Source organism: Frieseomelitta varia, unplaced genomic scaffold (genome assembly GCF_011392965.1).
Source record: "Frieseomelitta varia isolate USP_RPSP 00005682 unplaced genomic scaffold, Fvar_1.2 scaffold_217, whole genome shotgun sequence".
NCBI classification, from domain to species: domain Eukaryota; kingdom Metazoa; phylum Arthropoda; class Insecta; order Hymenoptera; family Apidae; genus Frieseomelitta; species Frieseomelitta varia.
Genome location: NW_025109939.1, coordinates 723,837 through 742,535, shown reverse-complemented (window position 1 = coordinate 742,535; position 18,699 = coordinate 723,837). Strand labels below are relative to the sequence as shown.

General features: G+C 45.7%; 1 protein-coding gene across 17 annotated transcripts in view; it reads right to left on the bottom strand.

The window, feature by feature from the left end:
• Window positions 1–18,699, bottom strand: part of LOC122527421 (protein turtle-like) — a 235,210-nt gene that overhangs the window by 92,868 nt on the left and 123,643 nt on the right. Inside the window, exon 1 of one of the 17 annotated variants that reach the window (XM_043651593.1) lies at window positions 12,246–13,886. The exons of the other annotated variants lie outside the window; for them this stretch is intronic. The gene's annotated coding sequence lies outside the window, so the exon portion shown is untranslated. Of the gene's footprint in view, window positions 1–12,245; window positions 13,887–18,699 lie in introns of those variants that run through there. 17 annotated transcript variants of the gene reach the window in all.

The following is an 18,699-nucleotide window of genomic DNA, read 5'->3' as shown; positions in this document are numbered from 1 at the left end:
GAGCTTTGCGGTTTTAACTCCGAGCCTGACGGTATATATTCCATTCAGGCCGTAATAACGTTAAAGCCTTCGGTATACTCCCGACACACGAGAGAAAGAAAGACAGAGAGAGAGAGGAGTTCAACCTCCTCTTCCGTTATGAAAGATCGTAAAGCTTTCCAGACGATGAAACGCATGAAACAAGCAAGAAGCACCGCGACGGTTTCTTCCCCCTCTTTTAATTTCTTTTCGCCGCAGGGAGTAGGAGGAAGGGGGCGAAGCAGGGAGATGAAAATTTCAATTACCCGCGCCCTCGAGTTTCTTACCGCCAGGCCTCCGTGCATCGCGTATAGTATACGTATACCGACGTATCGTCGTATATAAACGATCGGAGCCCGCTTGGCGAGCCGCTCAGCCAACCGCCCAGGAGAATGTAGAACAAATCCAAAGTTGTCTCATGAACTTTTCACTGGCCGCGCGCCGTTTCTGGAAGCACCGTCCGGTTATTTATTCGTGAGCTGGCGAAACTACTTGGCCACCAGGTCAGGAAGGTTATCGGTCGAAGCTTTCCGCGCTCAGCGACGGATCGGGGCGTTTCTTTCCTCGATATCGAGCTAGACCTATCGAGATTCGTTCCGGTCGCGGAATACATAACTAACGGTTCCGTGATGTCGAGTCACGTTACGAGGAGAATTTATAGGAATTGTCTGTCGCTATTGATCCGGTCTAACAACGCGCTTGAGTTGCAAATAATTACAATTGATCTGAAAAATCTGATTTTGATGTAATTTATATTACTGATAATTTATAATTTGCAGTATTCATTGTAAGAGTTTCGAGCAATGGTGTACGTCTCGTTTATGTTATCTAATAATATTTATTGATATAATAAACGAGTAACTAATACTAATTTGGACGAGATCGAGTAGCTATCGATTGATGGTTCATCACTCGGCCACGACAGATATCTTCTTGAAGAAAATTCATTTTATCGAGGTCACTCTGACTTATTTTCAATCAGGTTGTGACTGGAAAACAAGTATTATTTCCCCGATTTATAAAACCGATGATTTGCGGAATGAAGTTCGCTACAAACCGATATTATTGATTAACGTTGTAACTAAGATTTTTTAAGAGTATCGTTACGAGGAAACTTAGCCGTCTAACTTTAGATAACTAACTATCGATAGCGACAAGCAACGCGAGTTTCTTGCAAGATGATTTGCTACGAATCTCGTTATCTTTGCCAACTCAATCTCGAGGGTTCTTCAAGTTGACTCGGTCTATTTAGATTTTAGAGAAGCTTTCGACCGAGTCGACCGTTCTTTTCTTATCGACAAAATATCCGACATCGGATTCTGAGGCAATGGACGTTTTCTTACAAATATTGTCGGACAGATTCAATGTGTTAAACTTGGCGATAGCATTTCTATACAAATAAAGTAAAACTGGGAAAGGGATGATTCTACATGAAAAAATAAGCCGGAAGGATAAACTTGAAAATAAAGAGAATAAAATTTTTGTATTTTCAAGTTTAGTTTTTATGAAAGTCAAGTTTGAAAATTGTAATCAAGTGTACTTGACTCTAGTTAATTTTAAGCCTGACAGAAGAGAATAATTTAATAAGAAGGCTGGTCTGTGTGTTACAATAAGTTGAAAAAATATAGAATAAAATTTTTTTCTAAGTTTTGAGTTTAAAGGCGTACACAATTTTTTTTTTTTTTTAACGAATATTCAAAGTTTATTTTCTTGAAAAAAGAGCTCGAAGTACTGCTCAGAGCTTCATAAATTTCTACGCCAGTCTCTTATGTGTGTCTTATAAATATTCATCTGTTATCTGATATCCAGACGCTACAAAGCATAAACCTGTAATTGAAAAAAATTCAACGGAGACTCCTCGGATTTATCGCTTACACAAAAATGGATCAAGTCCTATCGCGTCTAGACCATGACGTCTGAGCCTTGATTTGGATATTCACTCGCTCGCATTGATCTTCGTAGCTTTTCACTCTGCTATCTTTAACTTTAATGCTCTTTTTCAAAGCGCTTCCAACTTTTAGATCGTCATTATTTAGATTCTCATTGTTCATGATTTAACGTTACCTCTTTGCCGTACAACTCACTCACTCTCTTTTCAAGAAAACTAACGCAACCTTTAAAACTAAATTGTACCACATCTTATCCAAAAACGTGAGATTTTTGTCTCACCTGTAAATTTTTCCAGTTTCAATTTCTATTTTAGCTTCTACCTCTATGAAAATTGCACTTTGCTTCTACATTACAACACACTGTTCTCAGTGCTTACGAGTTTTCGCGTTATTTATGCACGTACGTGAATAAATGAATAAATAAATAAAATACAATGGCGCGCGGATTGCACGTAATTTCGTGCTTAATTAATCTGCTCCGACCTTCTTCCTGTCGATCCATCCTTCCCCGACGTGCGAACCACGAAAGATTTCGAGGTTAACGCGGCAACGGGGACGCGTTAAACGAGCCGCAATTTGCGCGGCCCATTCGAAAGCGCGGAATGGCCGTGGCAGAGGGAGGAAACGGCAGTCCAGGGGAAAAGAGCCGGGCCGAGCTTTTCTTTTCTTTCAAAGGAGGGCAACGAGACCACGAGGAGGAAAAACGAGACATCCGGTTCGCTCCGAGAAATAACGGCGGAGAAGGAAGGCCTCCGCACAGTCTATATCGACTCGGCCGGCTACCGGCTAGCTGCAATTGAATCGAACGTACCGTAGGAAAGTGCACTTAACCGTCCCTCTTGTCTCATCTCGCTTTCGACTGTACTGCTGCCGACAGTCCACGGTGGCCGAAGCCGGCTTCTCAGAGGCGGCGACCAATAAACGCGCCCTTCCTGGGAGCAGCAGCGCCGAAAGGGTGAATTTGCCCTGAATACGCCGTATTTTTTCCCCGCGAAGAACCAATATAGCCGCGGTTCGACTTCCACAGGACCCCGTTCGCTCTGTCATCGGTATTTCAAATCGAACGCGTTCTCGACTCGCGATCCGAGGGCAGTTTCATTTGTTGGACGTTTGAAATTTTTCTCGTTCGCGCGCGTTCTCTCGTATTTTGCAAATTGTTTCGGCGATTGTTTCGCGTGATTCTTTTGTCTCGTTTCATTTTATCTGTTTGCCCGTTCGTTGAAAGGAATACGGGGAATACAGAGAATTCATTGGCTAAAATTGCGAGAGATAGCAGTGTATAAGTCATTATGCTATGAAACTAACAAGTCCCCATTTATTTGACGCTGTATAGATAGGCTCTCCGTTTCTTAACACTTTGAAATTAAATCTCCAACTACGCTAGTCTCTCGCCGACAGTAAAAACGTTAAGACAATATATAAAATGAAAGAAAAGAAGCGACACTATCGCCATCAAAGTTACAGGTTCAATTTGTCGGAAAAATTATTCATTAAATCGCGTGTGAATCCTGATAACTCAGAATATGAGGGATACCTAAATCTTTGGCAAGTCTTCAGGATAGACGACGATATAAGCAAAGTATAATGAATTCATAATTACGATCAGATGAGAATCGAATCTAAGAAACTTCAGTTCAACATTCTCAATGAAACATTTGCGCCGATGACTGTACGATTGGTTCTACGATTGATATACAAGGTTGAAATTGAAATTTCAAGAGGTTATCTTCGTCGAGTCGGCGTGAAAAAAAAGAAAAACAAAACATAAGCATTACACAGATACCGAACGCGTGGTTCTCCGTGAATTATTGCCTCGTCTCGGCGGATTATCAAGTAGAAAAGTTCTCGCGAACGTCATAAATTCCAGCAGCACCGCGGGGTGTATTTTATCAGACGTTCGCCACGGAGCTTCGCACCGTCTCGAGTCGAATCCGATTTACCTAACCAAGTTTTAACATCTCGCCAACGAATAAATAACGAAGAATAAGCTCCTCTCTTCCTACGTTGCGATAATTTAAACGTTTGAAACGCATCGCGATGCGATACGCTTTTTCCCCTGGATTTTGAAACCGCTTGAAACGCGGTTCATCGAAAGACGCTCCTCACGACGCTGCGCTCAAACAAACAGATTCAAACACACCTGTACACTTACACGCGCGCGCTCGTAGCTCTGTAACAAGCATAAGCCACCGAAACAAGGATGGTCGTGCTTAAGCGGTGTCTACGAGCTGCCTAGAGCACGTGGCGCAAACTTAGCCGTGCACGAAGTTTCAAAACGAGTCCGCCTTGCATAATACAGGCAGCGAGACGAAGACGCGGCCAGAGAGAGAAACGACGACGACGCCGTAGAGAAAACCTGCTCCACCCTTATCGGGTTAAAGAGAGACGCGATACGAGGGGACCAAGTCTCGCCGAGAGGAAGCCGAGAAGCTGGAGCGAGGTGAACAAGACTCGACGACAGGGGTGTGTCTAAGCTACGTCGGATACACGGACGCGTTTAAATTCCGCTTAAAGGGTCATTAAGGCCGAATTAGGCGGGCCGCGTCTACCGCCCCCGGGATCATCGCGCGATCCAACCGCTGCGAAATGGCCGTCGTAACTTTTGTATAATATTCCCAGCGAGGTGTCGTCCGTGTGCTACTTCCTCGCCCTTCTTCTGGGCAACGACCGATTAAAATCAATTAAGGCTTCCAAGACGATCATTCGAATTCTCGACGAAACGACGAATGCCTGGACACGAATTGCACACGAATAATTATGATTACTTTTTATTTTCATTTTTGCGACTAATACGATGATGGTTTTTGATTCGGTGACAATCGAGAACAGCACAGGCGATTTTGTATTTTCAGCGAAAATTCAAATTTCTGTTTTAGTTTATTGATCTACTCTGCTGTTTGCAGTCTGAAATGTACATTTTTATGACGCAGTGAGACAGATCCGCTCTCTTTAGGTCTCACATTTGGCAACGTGGACGATAACCAGACTGTGGATGTTTATGCTATTTTATATTACCATGAAAATTAAAAAATTGGTATTGGAATAAAAATCATCTCGTCATAATAAGCGCACTACTTTGGATATTTGTAATTCCTGTCTCAAAAATAATTAAACTTCTCACAAAATAAAAAGAGACATAGAAATTGCATAGGGATCAGTATGATGTATGGACGTTGTCCCTAAATAATTGTTTCCTAAATACTTAGTACATGTAGATAAGCGGATTTTTAAATCGCGCACTGTTAGCATATTAAAAAACAAACAAACGTAATGCTCGTCCTATAATCTTCTGGGAGAATTCGAGGTTCGTCGTTCGGTCGCGAAGATTCGTCCCTGGCACAGAGTGTATACAATAAAACAGGAAGGAGACCTCGGAAGCCACGTTTCGATTCCGACGCGGAGAGCGATCGCGTCGTTAGCGGCGATAAAATAAAATTCAACGCAGACGACAGGAAAATATACGGGGCCACGGGGAAAATCAGCGCGAGCTATTCGTCAGGGTATTAAAAGGTTCGTAAAAGCGGACAAAAGAAAAATTGGCTGGACGAGGCTGACGTCGTCGGTGATGAACAACCACTGCCGGGGCATTCGAATGCTAGCGTCCACTGCATTACACTGTCACTGTGCTTAGTTCGCGTACGAGGATAAATCAATCGCGGGGATGCCACTGTTTGCAAATGCGATCCACGGGTCTCGAACCCTTTGATTTCTTGGATCGAAGAGACTTTGTTGACGACAGCGTCGGATCCCGCGCAAAGGAACAGCACTTTATAATTTCTGACGTTTATTCTCGCGGGTCAAGATGACTCAGAATTGTTGAAAAAAAAAAATTGCCATACAAGAACTATTGTACAAGGAATTTATATTAGAAGACACTTGTATTTTGCTTTATATTATATCGTAGAAAAGAAGAGAGAAGGAAGGAAGATTAGATGACTAATTAGTGAATTTTGTCCTTTCTGAATAAGGATTCATAAGTTCACTTTGAAGAGGAAATATTACTGGGACTGACAAGGGAACACCTCGAACTTGAACTGATTCGAATCTTTATACTAGTTAGAGTGGTCCAAAAACATGGATCACACAGGTACGTTTTGCTTGTCTGGTTGTGCCTTTCAAGAACGTGAAAACTTCCACATTTTCGCCCGATAATTTTTAAACTAGGAAAGACAGAGAAAAATCGAAAAATTTCAGATAAATATCGAACGGTAAAGTAACAAAATTTTAGTGAATACTTCTTTTCGTAAAGGAAAAATATCTTTTGCCTCTCACCTGGCAAACTTTAAAATATAGAAGTAGTTTGGTTTGCATTCAACGATTTATTTTACAGTAACAAGTGATCGACAGTAAATATACGAGAACCTACTTTTCCATCTTCAGTTTAAGAATCGTTAACGGAAGTATCCAAGGAAGTAACTTTCACCCCCTTAAACGGCGTTTAGGCACGAACGAAACGTACAAAAGGATAATAAAGACGACGACATAAAGTCTCAATCGGTGAGTTCCGGTTCGAGGTGCTCCCTCGTGAGCTAATATCGATAAAAATGGTCGGTCATGCAACGACAGGATCGTCACGAGGAAGCAGTCGACTCATAGATCGAGTTCCTGTCAGTTTTCGGGCCGCGAATGAGAGCGATAAACGGATCGATACATCTTCCGAAAAGTTGGAACAGAGGCGAGAAATCCGTCGCGACTGCTGGCTGGTCGAGTTTAATTGCGTTTCACGCAGAAACACGGTTAACTGAATGACCGGGTTTAATTACATCGTTCGCGGCTGCGAAGCGTAGATGCAATAGATGCTAACCGGCGCGCGGTTACGACGTGCAATTAAAGGCTTTATGGAAATCGATTTTTCATAAAGCAATGCGTTCGCGCCAACATTTCATTTGCAATTTCGTCCGATCGATTTATACTACAGGGAGTATGACTCGAATCCTTATCATCCAAATATTTTATATACACGAATGTTCCGCTATCCGAGTATTATTTGAATAGAATATTTACTTGACATTAGGGACAGATGTCTTCTCTTGTGCTCAAATTATTTTATACGTATTGTTACGTGTTTAATAGAAGAATAGAAGCTGGCAATAGATACCTCGTCACTGTATTAGATATGATCAGAAATTAGCCTCAAATTAGCAGTGCAAAAGATTTGAAGTTAATATGAAATATTAATAAAAGTCAAAACATATGGCATAGTACTTTGACTATAATCCTGCGACTCTCTCTTTTCAAATATAAAGTACCGACCGTTCTAAACTATCGTTTAGAAGGAAAGTCTACGTGTCAAATTATAATACGTTGATCAAAGATTCGCAATGCAAAGTATCACTTTTTCCCTAAATAGCAAGTATCACGTTCTTAGGTACTAATAAAATCCAAATTAAAGTATATAATACAAACAAATATGGTATATTTTAAATCTGAAATTTCCCGTTTCAGTAAAATCAACTGTGAATTACCCTCTCTCGCGAACAAATCGTCCGAGAATCGCCCGTTTTAACGAAACGGATGCTCACATTGTGTCTATAATACTTAAAAGTGAACTCGAATAAATCTGCACGCTGCTCATTGATTTCACCGCACGTGTGCGATGCGACTCGAGTGTTTTCGACCAATCCGGTCTTGTCGTTCTGCTCGATGGCATTTACAAGCGGAACGTTGCAAATAACCACGACAGGGTGAATAAAACGATCAAAGAGCATCGTGGAGAAGCTTGAAAAAAAAAAAAAAAAAAAAATACGGCCGCGACTTTGATTTCTCCATTTGATTCGTAATTAACGCGGGCGTCTCTTTAATTGAGATCCAACAGCGTAAATTAAAATATTGCTTGCGGCGAACGCGGCCTCTCTCTCTCTCTCTCTCTCTCTCTCTCTCTCTCTTCTTGCTCTTGTAATTAAAGCGATAAATTACTGCACGACCTGTGCCTGTTCTCGGAAAAACATGCACACGCAACGTCATTTTCGCGCCTGTTGTTCGTTGTCCTCGTTTTCGTCTTCGTCTCCGCTCTCCCGATATTTTTCTCCACCGACAGATACCATTCGTTCGATTATCAACTCGTTAAAGTTCGCAGTCGAATTCTAAGGTCTCGTAAGGACCTTACACCGCTGTTGGCTCGATCGCATGAGTCATCGCATGGATATACCGGACGTCCGAAAATATCGAGCTTTTTGGCCCGATCGATCCGTCCAGATTCAAGTGGCGTGTGCATGCAGTCGGACGGAGGCCGAGGTGGCACGTTACCGGCTCGTGGCTCAAAAGAAAGACCTTCAACTTTCGACCTACGAAACTGGGAAGAAAAGGCATCGCGTGCCTCGAGGAACCAGTTACGATATCGCGGGCCAGAACTTCGATCGCGTCTCGCGTCGGCACTCGAAGGACAGATATTGTCTCGGGCCTCGCCACGGCCGCGCCAGATTAGGTCGAAAGAAAAATCGCGCACGGACGGCGCCGCTGAATAAATTAATCGTTACGTGCATGAGGTCGGTGTTTAATGTTTAAGCGGCTTCGGGCCGCAAACACTCCGGGGATACGCTCACGAACGCTACATTTGAATTTCGTTTGGCCAGCGAGTGGGCGTTCTCTTACTTACTACTGTCTGAAAGAAGGAAATCGAACGATCGTCCGTGCTCCGGCTGCGGACGCGGGCGCGTACGAATTATTAATGGCAGAAAGCCGCAGAAAGTGTCTGTGCAAAACGGTGGAACGGCGGGATCGGGAAACCGGGACGGTGGATTTGCATGGATCGTCGATCAATTTCCTTCTGCAGTTGATAGCCGTGCCACTCGATGAAAAAAGAAAGAAAAGTGGAAAAAACTGTTCGACAACAATGACGATGCATTTGTGCATCGGGGCAACGATTAAATTTCATTCTCGCGGCGTGCAGTCGAGTGGCGAGAGCGTTCGCCGATACAACGAATCAATTCCTGAAGGAAACCCGACAAAAACACGAAACGGCGCTCGCGCTCCACTTTCCCGTTTCAGCTGGTTCGATCGACGAGCGTAATAAGTTTCGCCGGTTGTGTAGACAGGGTGACTGCGCGGAACAAAACGCGAAACAAAACGAAACGAAACACGATTCCGCGGCGACAGCAGTTTTTAGTCGATTCGAGGCGCGAGGGAATTCCGGGCCGGTCTGCGTCCGGGTCAAGAGAGATTGAACGAGAATTTGGTCGGCAGAACGTGCTACATTGTAAGCGGCACACCGCGAAACGACGACGCCGCTTTCCGTTCGAAAAAAAAAAAAAAAAAAAACCGAGCCTCGCTCTCTTTTTCAACCCACCCTCTACTCACGCTTCCTTCAGCTACGTTGCAATCGCAGACACGTGAATCCTCTTGAAAAACAGCCGCGCTGTTGTCGTTCCCGGGAAATGGTTTGCGTTTTATTACGACCGAGCGAAAAAGTTACGGTATCGCGCGCACCGCTTTTTCCGTAAAGGCGGCGTTTTTCTCCGAATCTCGACGGGCAATTTCACTCCGCGGGAGAACAGCTCGGTGCTGGACAACGGCGGCGGGGCAACCGAGTTCGATTCGCGGTCGAAATTAACCGAGTCCTGCCGGGCGACACCGGAATCGCGTCGTTACCATCGCACCGAATCTCACCGCGCCGCAATTCCATTCGCTTCGCTCGACTAGCTCGAGCGCCAACAAAATGCAATTTAATTCTCCTCGATTGTATCGCCGGCGAGTGTTCTTCATTTGCGAACCGACTGGACCGAAGTGTCCTCGACGCGTGCGTATCCGTCGTGAGTGAATTTCGTCTATCGAGACGAAAGACCAAACGACACGTCGAAATCGTACGCTTTGTCGCCGATTTTCGGCTACCGGATCGGGGTCGAACGTTCACGTTCTTGTCTCATTTCGAAACGAAACCCGTCACGTCGTTCAACCAAGAGCGCCGCGAAAATTTTGCCATTGGAAATATTCAGCGGCCACTAAGAGTATTACGAGTGACCGCGACGTATCGTATAAATCGGCCAATATCGGCCAATATCGAATATCGGCTCTCGTATTGTAATTAAATTCAAAAGGTTAATTACATCGGTGTAACTTACAGAACGAGGAAATAATTAATTTATCGGCTTCCCGGCAGTCGTAATTCTCGCGGCTGCTACGCTTATAAATTTAACACGTTCAAAGTCGACGACTCGAATAATTCCGGAACGAAGAATCGCGGCGCCGTACGATTTCCCCGAGTATCAATTTCAAATCGCGCGACTTATCGGCAGATGGAATTCGACAGGTTTTAGGCACGTGTGTAGTTTATTAAAACGAGACACTCTCTCATCCTCGCGTACAAATCCTGTCGATTTTCAAAGATCGTTCAAACGTTTTACGGCTGTAGAAATGAAAAACTGTGGATCGATTGAGGCACAGGTGGATGAGCAAGGTAGAAACGTCACGAGTGGCTCGGTACTTATCCGATGATTGCGAGCCACGAGCTACGCGTAGCCACGACCTCTTAAATAAGTCACGGAAGGAAAAATCGGCGGCACGCACAAATTAACGCAAATTGATAGTTAGCGTTACAAGGTGCATTCGACGAGTCGTGGATGACGAGGTTTGCGCGTGGTTAGCTCCAGCCACCGAACCGTAAACGTGCCCTTCGTGCATTTCCTAGCTCGGGTACATCAAAGGAGTAATGAAATCAAGCATCCCGCGAGGTATTCCAGAAGATCGATTTCTGACTCGATCGATCAAAGTTTCGACGATACACTCGATGCGAGTGCCATCGTCTTTCGTCGCCCGTTTGCCCCTTTGCCAAGCTCCGACTAAACTTTTAATTAAGAATTTACTAAACGACTCTCGACGACCGATGGAAAAGGCGATTTTCCCCGATCCTGCGCGCTTCGTTTCGCTAATTGCGAAATATTCTTCCGTGACTTTCTCGCTCGCGAAAACGAACACGATGTTTCGAGGCGGAGGATACCACGCTTCATGCGATTCAAAGGGATCGTTTCCCCGATCGATTAACCTCTCACACTTCGACGAACGTATGTACGTGTGATTTTTCTAAAATTTTTGGTTTCTTTTTTTTTTTTTTATTTCTTTAGGATATATCGTATGTTTGAAATCCATCATTTATTTGACAAATTTATCGGTTATAATGTTAACTATTAGTTAGTATTAATCAGACTGTTGGGTTTTGGCGCTTAAAATTACTGAAAAGTCCTAAAGCTGAGGATTGCATTAAAGATTAAGGATGCATTCGTCCTTAAATATATATTTCTTGATATATATCTGTTCGATGATTTTTTTCGAGAATCTCTAGTAATTATTTTACCATCGATTACAAAACTATCAGCGATAGAAATCAAATACTCCATATTTAAGCTGTATTCGTTTAACCACTTGATTGCGGACCATAACGAGTGACCAAACCGTATACAGTAATTCGTCGCTTTCTTTTCGAACTCGTCGGTATGACATTACTGGATAAAAATGATTGAAAAGCATAATAATAAATTATTATTATTATTATTATTATTTAGAATAATAAATTTGTTATCTGCTTTGCCTGGGTCATACCTAAATACACACAAAACTGAGAAAATATTGCAATTTTGTCATTCTAGCGCAAGAGGTTAAATTACTATTCGAGTCATTAGTTGGTCCGCGCGTAACCGCTCGATTTAGGAGGTTGATGCAGACAAAATTGACAACTCGCGCGATTTCTCAACAAATCCATGCCGCGCGTTGCTCGGAAAACCGCGAGATCCACCGGTGGTTCGATGTAATCGCGTTTGAAATAATTGCGCGCGTCCCGAGTTCGATCGATCCGGTGGATCCAGGTGCGAGACACCGTTCCAAGTTCGTGCCAGGAGAACGCTAGCCCGTGGCGTATCCTCGCGCTGCCCTTAACCCATCCTTCGCGTCGCGGCCTCGGCGAACCTAACCTGCGCAACCGCGTTGCAACTTGCATCCAGCATGGAACGAGGCCATGTGCGCTGTTAGATTCACCGACGAGGAGAAACCGTGGGGCTCGGTAACGGACGTCGGGGCGACCAGGGTAGCACGGCGATACGCCATGGCAGGAAATTGGGGTTAACGGCGAAACGGGCCGTTTCACAACCGTGAAACAAGCGTCGATACGGACTCGGAGAGAATCGACGGTTTATTACCTCTCTGTTTCCGACAGAACTTTTTCTCTCGATCCTGCGGCTAACTTTTATCCGGCTGCTCGGACACTGGCGACGAAATCTCGATGCTGTCCCCACCCCCCTTCACCCTCCCAAGCAGGCAGAACGAAAACAAGAAAATAAAAAGGGGGGGGGGGGGAAAAGGAACGTAAGGGTAGGGGGAAAGAGAGTCGAGAAAGCAAACGTGAAAGCTTACCAGGAGGCCCGGTAAATCTGTATCCCGAGTTTCTTCTCTGGCCGGGGTGTGGTTCCTTGACGTACGGGTGGGGCCAGGATCACCCCACGGGATTAAGGACTTTGGACTTGGCTGGATTCGGAAAGCTCTCGTGCCCGTCCTCTGTGTACGCGTGTCCCGAGTATACGTCAGTCGAATCGGCGTGTGCGTGATTGTTTCTAGGTGTACGGTGTTGCTGTAGACGGAGGTTAACGGTTAAGGCGGGATACGCGTGTGTGAGAGCGCGTTCCTCGCTGGCATCGACGCGGGGCTGAGCAGTTAAACGCGCGTCCGCGTAAGAAAGAGCGACCTGAGGGACCTGAGGGAGAAAGGGGACGGAGAAAACGCGTGCAAGTTTTCGACGGTATGTGTGCGCCGTACACGCGAGTACGCGTGTCCTTAAAACGAGATCTCGAGTATAGGTACTGCGCACGTGTGTTTCTACGTGGTCGTCTGCGCGTGTATATGTGTGTGTGTGTGTGTGTTTGTGTGTATGTACGTGCGTGCGTAGAAGCGCGATCTCGTAGGTGATGGTGCGTCGACTCGTCGACCAGTCGGAGAACGGTGTCCGGGGGTCAGGAGGCGAAACGAGTTTCTTAGGGTTCTTTTGGACGAAACGGAACAGAACGAGGGGGTCGGCCTAGACGAGCTCCTGCCTTCGCTAGGACATTGTACTCCCGGTAGCCTGTTTTGTCACTAAATGATCCAGCCGTTGGCAACACGGTCCATCCGTCGCAGCCACCTCCGCCTATGTTCCACGATTTCAACGCCCTGGTCAGGACCCGTCAAGGTCCTCACCAGAATGTATCCACTGCCCTTTCCGCCGCTGCCTTCCACTGCTCGCTTTGCCTCTCCTTCTTTCTATGATTCGTTCTTAGTCACGTGACGCATCGCGCCGCGACATCGTGCGTGCTACCACCCGAACGAAACTGGCTCTGTCACGATTTCGCGTGCACCATCGATTCACCTCGCGGCTCGCGAATGTCGTTCGATCTCCCTTCACCGGAGGGGACTCGCTCGAATCGCCAGTCGTCGAACTCGTCCGCACTGGATAGTGCTCCGGCCGGCTTAGCAACGAATAATCCGACACCCCGAAATACCCGACTTTCGACTCGGAGACTCGAAGGTCGATACGAGAAACGAGAAGGCGGTTTCGTCGGTGGTTTCGTCGCGGTAGACGTAGCTTCCGAAAAGAATTCCTTCGCTCTCGCTCTCGAGGCACCGACACCGACAACGCTGACGTCTCGCTCAACTCGCACACCGTTCTCGGCACATCGTTCCTCTGCGAATCGTTGCTCCAATTAGCGGCACTCCTGTCCCTCGGTCGGAATCTCCGTGGTTTCGGCTGATGAGACGGTTGCCTGTTCCTCCCGAGAGAGCCGCGAAGTCACGACTGCGACACAACGTTCGTCCAAACGAGAGTCCGGTCGCGGCGAACAATCGCGCGCGCCTCCGGAGATCGAGGCGATGCGTTTCGAGAACAGCCGATCGTTCTCGAGCGGGCGAATCGTTCGACACTCGCGGTGCACGTTGGCGCGCGCGCGACGATCCCGAGGAGAAAATTCAATGGAAAAATCGGGAGAAAGAGCGCGTCACACACCGCGAGGGAGTAGTTGGAGGTACCGCTTGGCTGGCGGTGGTGCGCGGCGCCATGACAGTGTTGGCTCCTCTACTACCGCCCCCACCAAACAACCCCCACTATCTATCAACCCCTCTTCTCCCAGTTGATCCCCTTCGGAACCCCTCGACACCCCGCCGACCCGAGTTTTACCACCACCGTGGCCACGGATCCGTTCCATTCGCCCTCTTCTGCCTCCTCTTTCACCCCCTCGGCCACCCCCTTCGACACCCCTTACGTCCCTCGTCCTAGTTCGCGATGCCTCGGCCCCACCAACGCAATATTGATCGGGCGGAAGGGCGGCATCCAACCTCGTAACGACTTTCAGAGGTGCCCTGGCCACGTCCCTTGTGTCACCTGCCTCTCTCCTTTTTCCCACCCTCGCGCCCTCTTCACCCCCTCGTTCTCGTTCATTCTTGATTTTTTTCCTTCGCTCAGCCTCGTAAGAGATTTCTCCGAGGTGTCCAACGCCTCTCGCCAAACAGATTCTTCCGGCATGTTTATCCCCTTTTCTTCGATCAGCTACCGGGGGTTCTGTCACTCTGCTCTGGTAATAATAGATTTTTTGTCCTTTTCTTCTTTTTTCCTCGCCAATGGCACGTGGAGCGTCGCGTGCATTCGGTACAGGCGACCGAAATGCCACCCCATCGGTTTCGCGGACCAGCTTCCACGTTCGTTTGCCCGCTATTCTCCAGTCGTCCGACTATTTTTATTGGCCAAACAGATAACAGCGGTTTCGCGCCGCTGTTTCCATTATCATTTGATTTAATCCCCTTCCACCCGTTTTCGCGCTGTCCAAGCTGACGGCGCACCGAGCAGTCAAATATTTAAGCGATTTCTTCCGTTGTCCCGTTTGCTTTCGTTGGCTGCTACCAACTGTTTGGAACACGGACTCCTCGAACTGGACGCAGACGCCCCGAATGTCAAACGTCGCGTGAAATTCAATCAAGCACGAGGAAATTTCCGTGCGACGACGAAACTGCAACATCGCCGCTTAATTTTAGCATCTCTCGCTACTTTGTCGATGTACCATCGACGTTAAGGGCCATCGTTTCGTAAAAGTTTCTCGCCGGGATGTTTTTCCCAGCGCATCTCGGCTTTCTTCGTCTGCTCGTTGGCGATTTGTATTCGACTCGCAGACCGTCGTGAAGTCGCGGCGTGGCACGGAACTCGGCACGCAGCTATCTTAGAATTAACATGCATCTATGCATGTATGCATGCCGGCGTGGCCCGGGCATTAATAATTCAACCACGTGACTTTTCGCCGGATCAAAGGGACTGCTGAAATTTCACGATTCACCGTGCTGGAAACGTTAATGAACTGCCGCCTGAACGTCTGTCGTTCGTCTCCTCGGTCATTTTCCAAGAGAGTCTAGCCACCCCTCGCGGAAAACTTTTTCGCATCTCGATATTCGTTGCCACCGAGTGTGTACGCGCGCGCGCGCGCACGGTCATCGACATCGCCGGCTGAAATTGTCTCGAGCCGGGCTCCGAAGAATGGAAAAGTTTTCAGAGGGGTCGGGAAAATTTTGCGCCTCGTTTGCTTTTCGTTATCCGCCTGACTTCTCGTTACTCCCCGCTGACGGCCGGGGAACAACGCGAGACGCGTGAGTCAAAGTTGGCGATTATCCCAACGGCTGTCCATCGAGGCTTCGAACATCAAAAGACACTATCAACAAAACGTTTCACCCAGCCTAGGCTGCCGGTAGTGTCACAAATATGTTTGCAATTGTACTTTTAAAAAGCACAGTTTAAACTTATTTTCGGGGAAACGAACCTGAGTACAAAGTTACGAACGGAGGCTATTAATTTAAACAAAATTGTGTCACTTCTTCACATTAATTTTAATTGTACGAAAAAGCAAATTCTTCGATGCGGATAGTCAAAAGCAACGATAATTATTGAAGTAAAAAGCTCAGTTATGAAGTTTCGCGAAAACATGGGGAGTGTTGGTTTATTCTCACAGACTGGGCAGCAAGTGTCGACTCTTTTGATCTTCTTGATGGCATTCTCTCTGGCCTTCTTTCATGGCTATGGAAGAGTAACATTCCGCCAGATGAATAAACAACTTGTAACTACGCGCTGCCCTGTCATGCAGAATATGGAAAAGCACGCCGGGTTGAACGCGTTAAACACACATTACTATTCACATATTGTGCGACATATTTTAAATTCTTGTGCTTCATCGAATGAAGCTGTCTGCAATTCAGACAATACTCATACGTGTATTGATCAAGCTCTATTTTTCTCTCGTCCTCCTACAGTTTAAATAATAAATCTCATCTCACTGAGCGAAACATAGAAATTAGCTCGAAAGGATTTAGTACTGTTTCCTGAGGTTTCTTGCTTGCTTGCTTTCGACTTCTAGCTGTCTGATGAGTTCTGAATTACTTCAAAATTACTGCTCGTTTTATCGACTCAATTCATTAAGCGTTATCTCCATTCAAAAGAAACAAAAACTCAATCTTCTTTTTAATTTTCTTAAAGGACAACGTTTTAAGAATCTACACACCTAAATTTAAAATTTTACAGTGATCACACTCTTTAGTACTTGATTGTTGAGTAAAACAATTTTTGTCCAAAAAATTTTCAAATTTTTAAATTTTTCTGGAACAGCAAGATATCTTTTACTTAACAGAAATAATAAGTCAAGTAACATAAATACATTATTACACATGTAAAACAGTATTATGTATGTTGATACTTCAAAATGCTTTCTTTCTCGCAATCATCTAATTCAAATTGTTTGCCATTTCTCAATAATGGATGATCTAATTCCTTTGAAATTTCTCACACGTCTAAAATAGATGTCCCTTTTAGAACATAGTAAAAAATTGCCGATATCCGCAATATTTTCCTTTTTATCACCTGACAAAGTTGAAATTTTTACAAGATGAAACCGATTTTTCTTTTTTATGGTTTGACAAAATACACTGTTTCACCGTTCAATTATAGTACGAGCTTTCATTTCTATGTTCTTGACGAAACTTTATTAATATAAAGCAATATTGTGTAAAAATTTTGCTGCAAATACTTGACACACTATTAAATATTTGAAACTGATTTCAAGTTTATAACCAATTCTCAGTCTAATCTTAATTCAAAAATTTCTGAAAACGATCGCCAAATAATAATACCCTTATGTATTTTTATCCATATTTTCTTTCTTCATTCTTGTTTGAAGGTTACTACATTATTACAGTTGCACTGTTGGATGCAAGAGTAAAACGTACATTAATATTTTATATTAAAAAATGCGTAATAAAGTATTAACCTTTTAAATGCGTGACAACCAGCCTTGAAATAACTTCGCTGCATGTGAGAAATACAACTGACTTTTGTCACCGAAGCCACCCCTGCATTCAACAGTACAATTATCTTATTTTTAGTCGTTTTGTTGTCCAAGCCTGTACGCGTTCGTGTCACTGAGAATGAACGAAAACACGTTGAGTTCGAGGGTGCATCGAACGACTCGACGGGAGGTCGTTTTAATGCGCTGCGAGCGCGAGTCCGGAAAGGAACGAGGCGAGACGAGGCCGATAAAAATACGGAAGAGCGTGGATCGTGTCATAGATAATGAGATGGAGAACGTAGACTTGGTTCGAGTAGCTTTCGACACCTGATCTCCCTTTCTCGCTCGACACAATGCGAGTCGGTCGCACAGTACCGTTCAATCCTGTAGCGTAAGCTCACCTTTTGTTTGGATCGCGATAAAACGATCGCGGCTCCCTAAATAATCCGTTGGATTAACGCACGTGGCTTTCGGCAGGCGTTTCTTTCTCACGCGAATACATATTGCCTATTTATTTCGAGCCGAGTGATAAGAGGACGCGCATTACCACGCCGCGCCCGGCTGAAGAACGCGGCCAATTGCGACAAAAGAGCAGGAAGAAACAAAGAGAACCGAAGAACAAATAACCGTGCGACGAAAGTTAATTCCGGATGCGGGATTCACGTTTCGCCGGGCTATCCGATCGGACGGGCCGCGATTCGCTGTCTGTCGAACGCACGGATCCTTCGCGATCTCTAAATAACGAGCGAACGTATTGTTTCGAGTGGTATCGCGGACCGTGGGTACGCGGAGGAACCTCGTAAAAAAAAAAAGAAAAATCGCCGCGCTCATGCATATGCAAGCATCATAAATTTATGCGGCCGTTCGTCCCGTATCTTTATTCAGCTTCCAACTGTATCCCTTTTTTTGTTTCTGTTGCACGGGAGGGAGGGAAATATAAACGAACCGCGACGTAACGAGTGCAAAATACGAGACCTCGATAAAGAAAGAACCGGCGAGAGAACGTACGCCGGGGCCAAAAATCCTGGCCGAGTTTCACAGAAAATATTGCATTTCGTCCTTCTCGTCGAGACGCTCGCAAACTGTTTGTAAGATCGCGCGTGATCACCGATAGCGGTGCACGATTATTAAAGGAGAACTTACCCCGCGAGTGTACTCGCCCGGATCCGCAGACGCCTTGGGATCTGAAAGAAGAGGAAACAGCGGTTAGTTTCGGGTCCGATACGATAGCCGGATCGCCGGCAGAACTTTTGCAATTTACAGCCTGGAAAATTCCCGCAAGAGCGTCCATCGCGTGACCGAAAGAAGGCGGCTCGAGGCCGCCGGAAACGGCCGAGCAACCGAGGGGATGTTGCGCGTCCTTCGAGAGGACGGCGTCAACGAGAGAACCGGGAGAAATCTGGCGAGATACAGAAAGAAAAAGCGAAAGCTTCCATCGCCAAAGTCCTCGCGATCCTCCCGAGAGGACTTTGAAGATCCTATTGTATCCGAGTTTAATCGATGAGCGACACTCTGCCACGATCGCG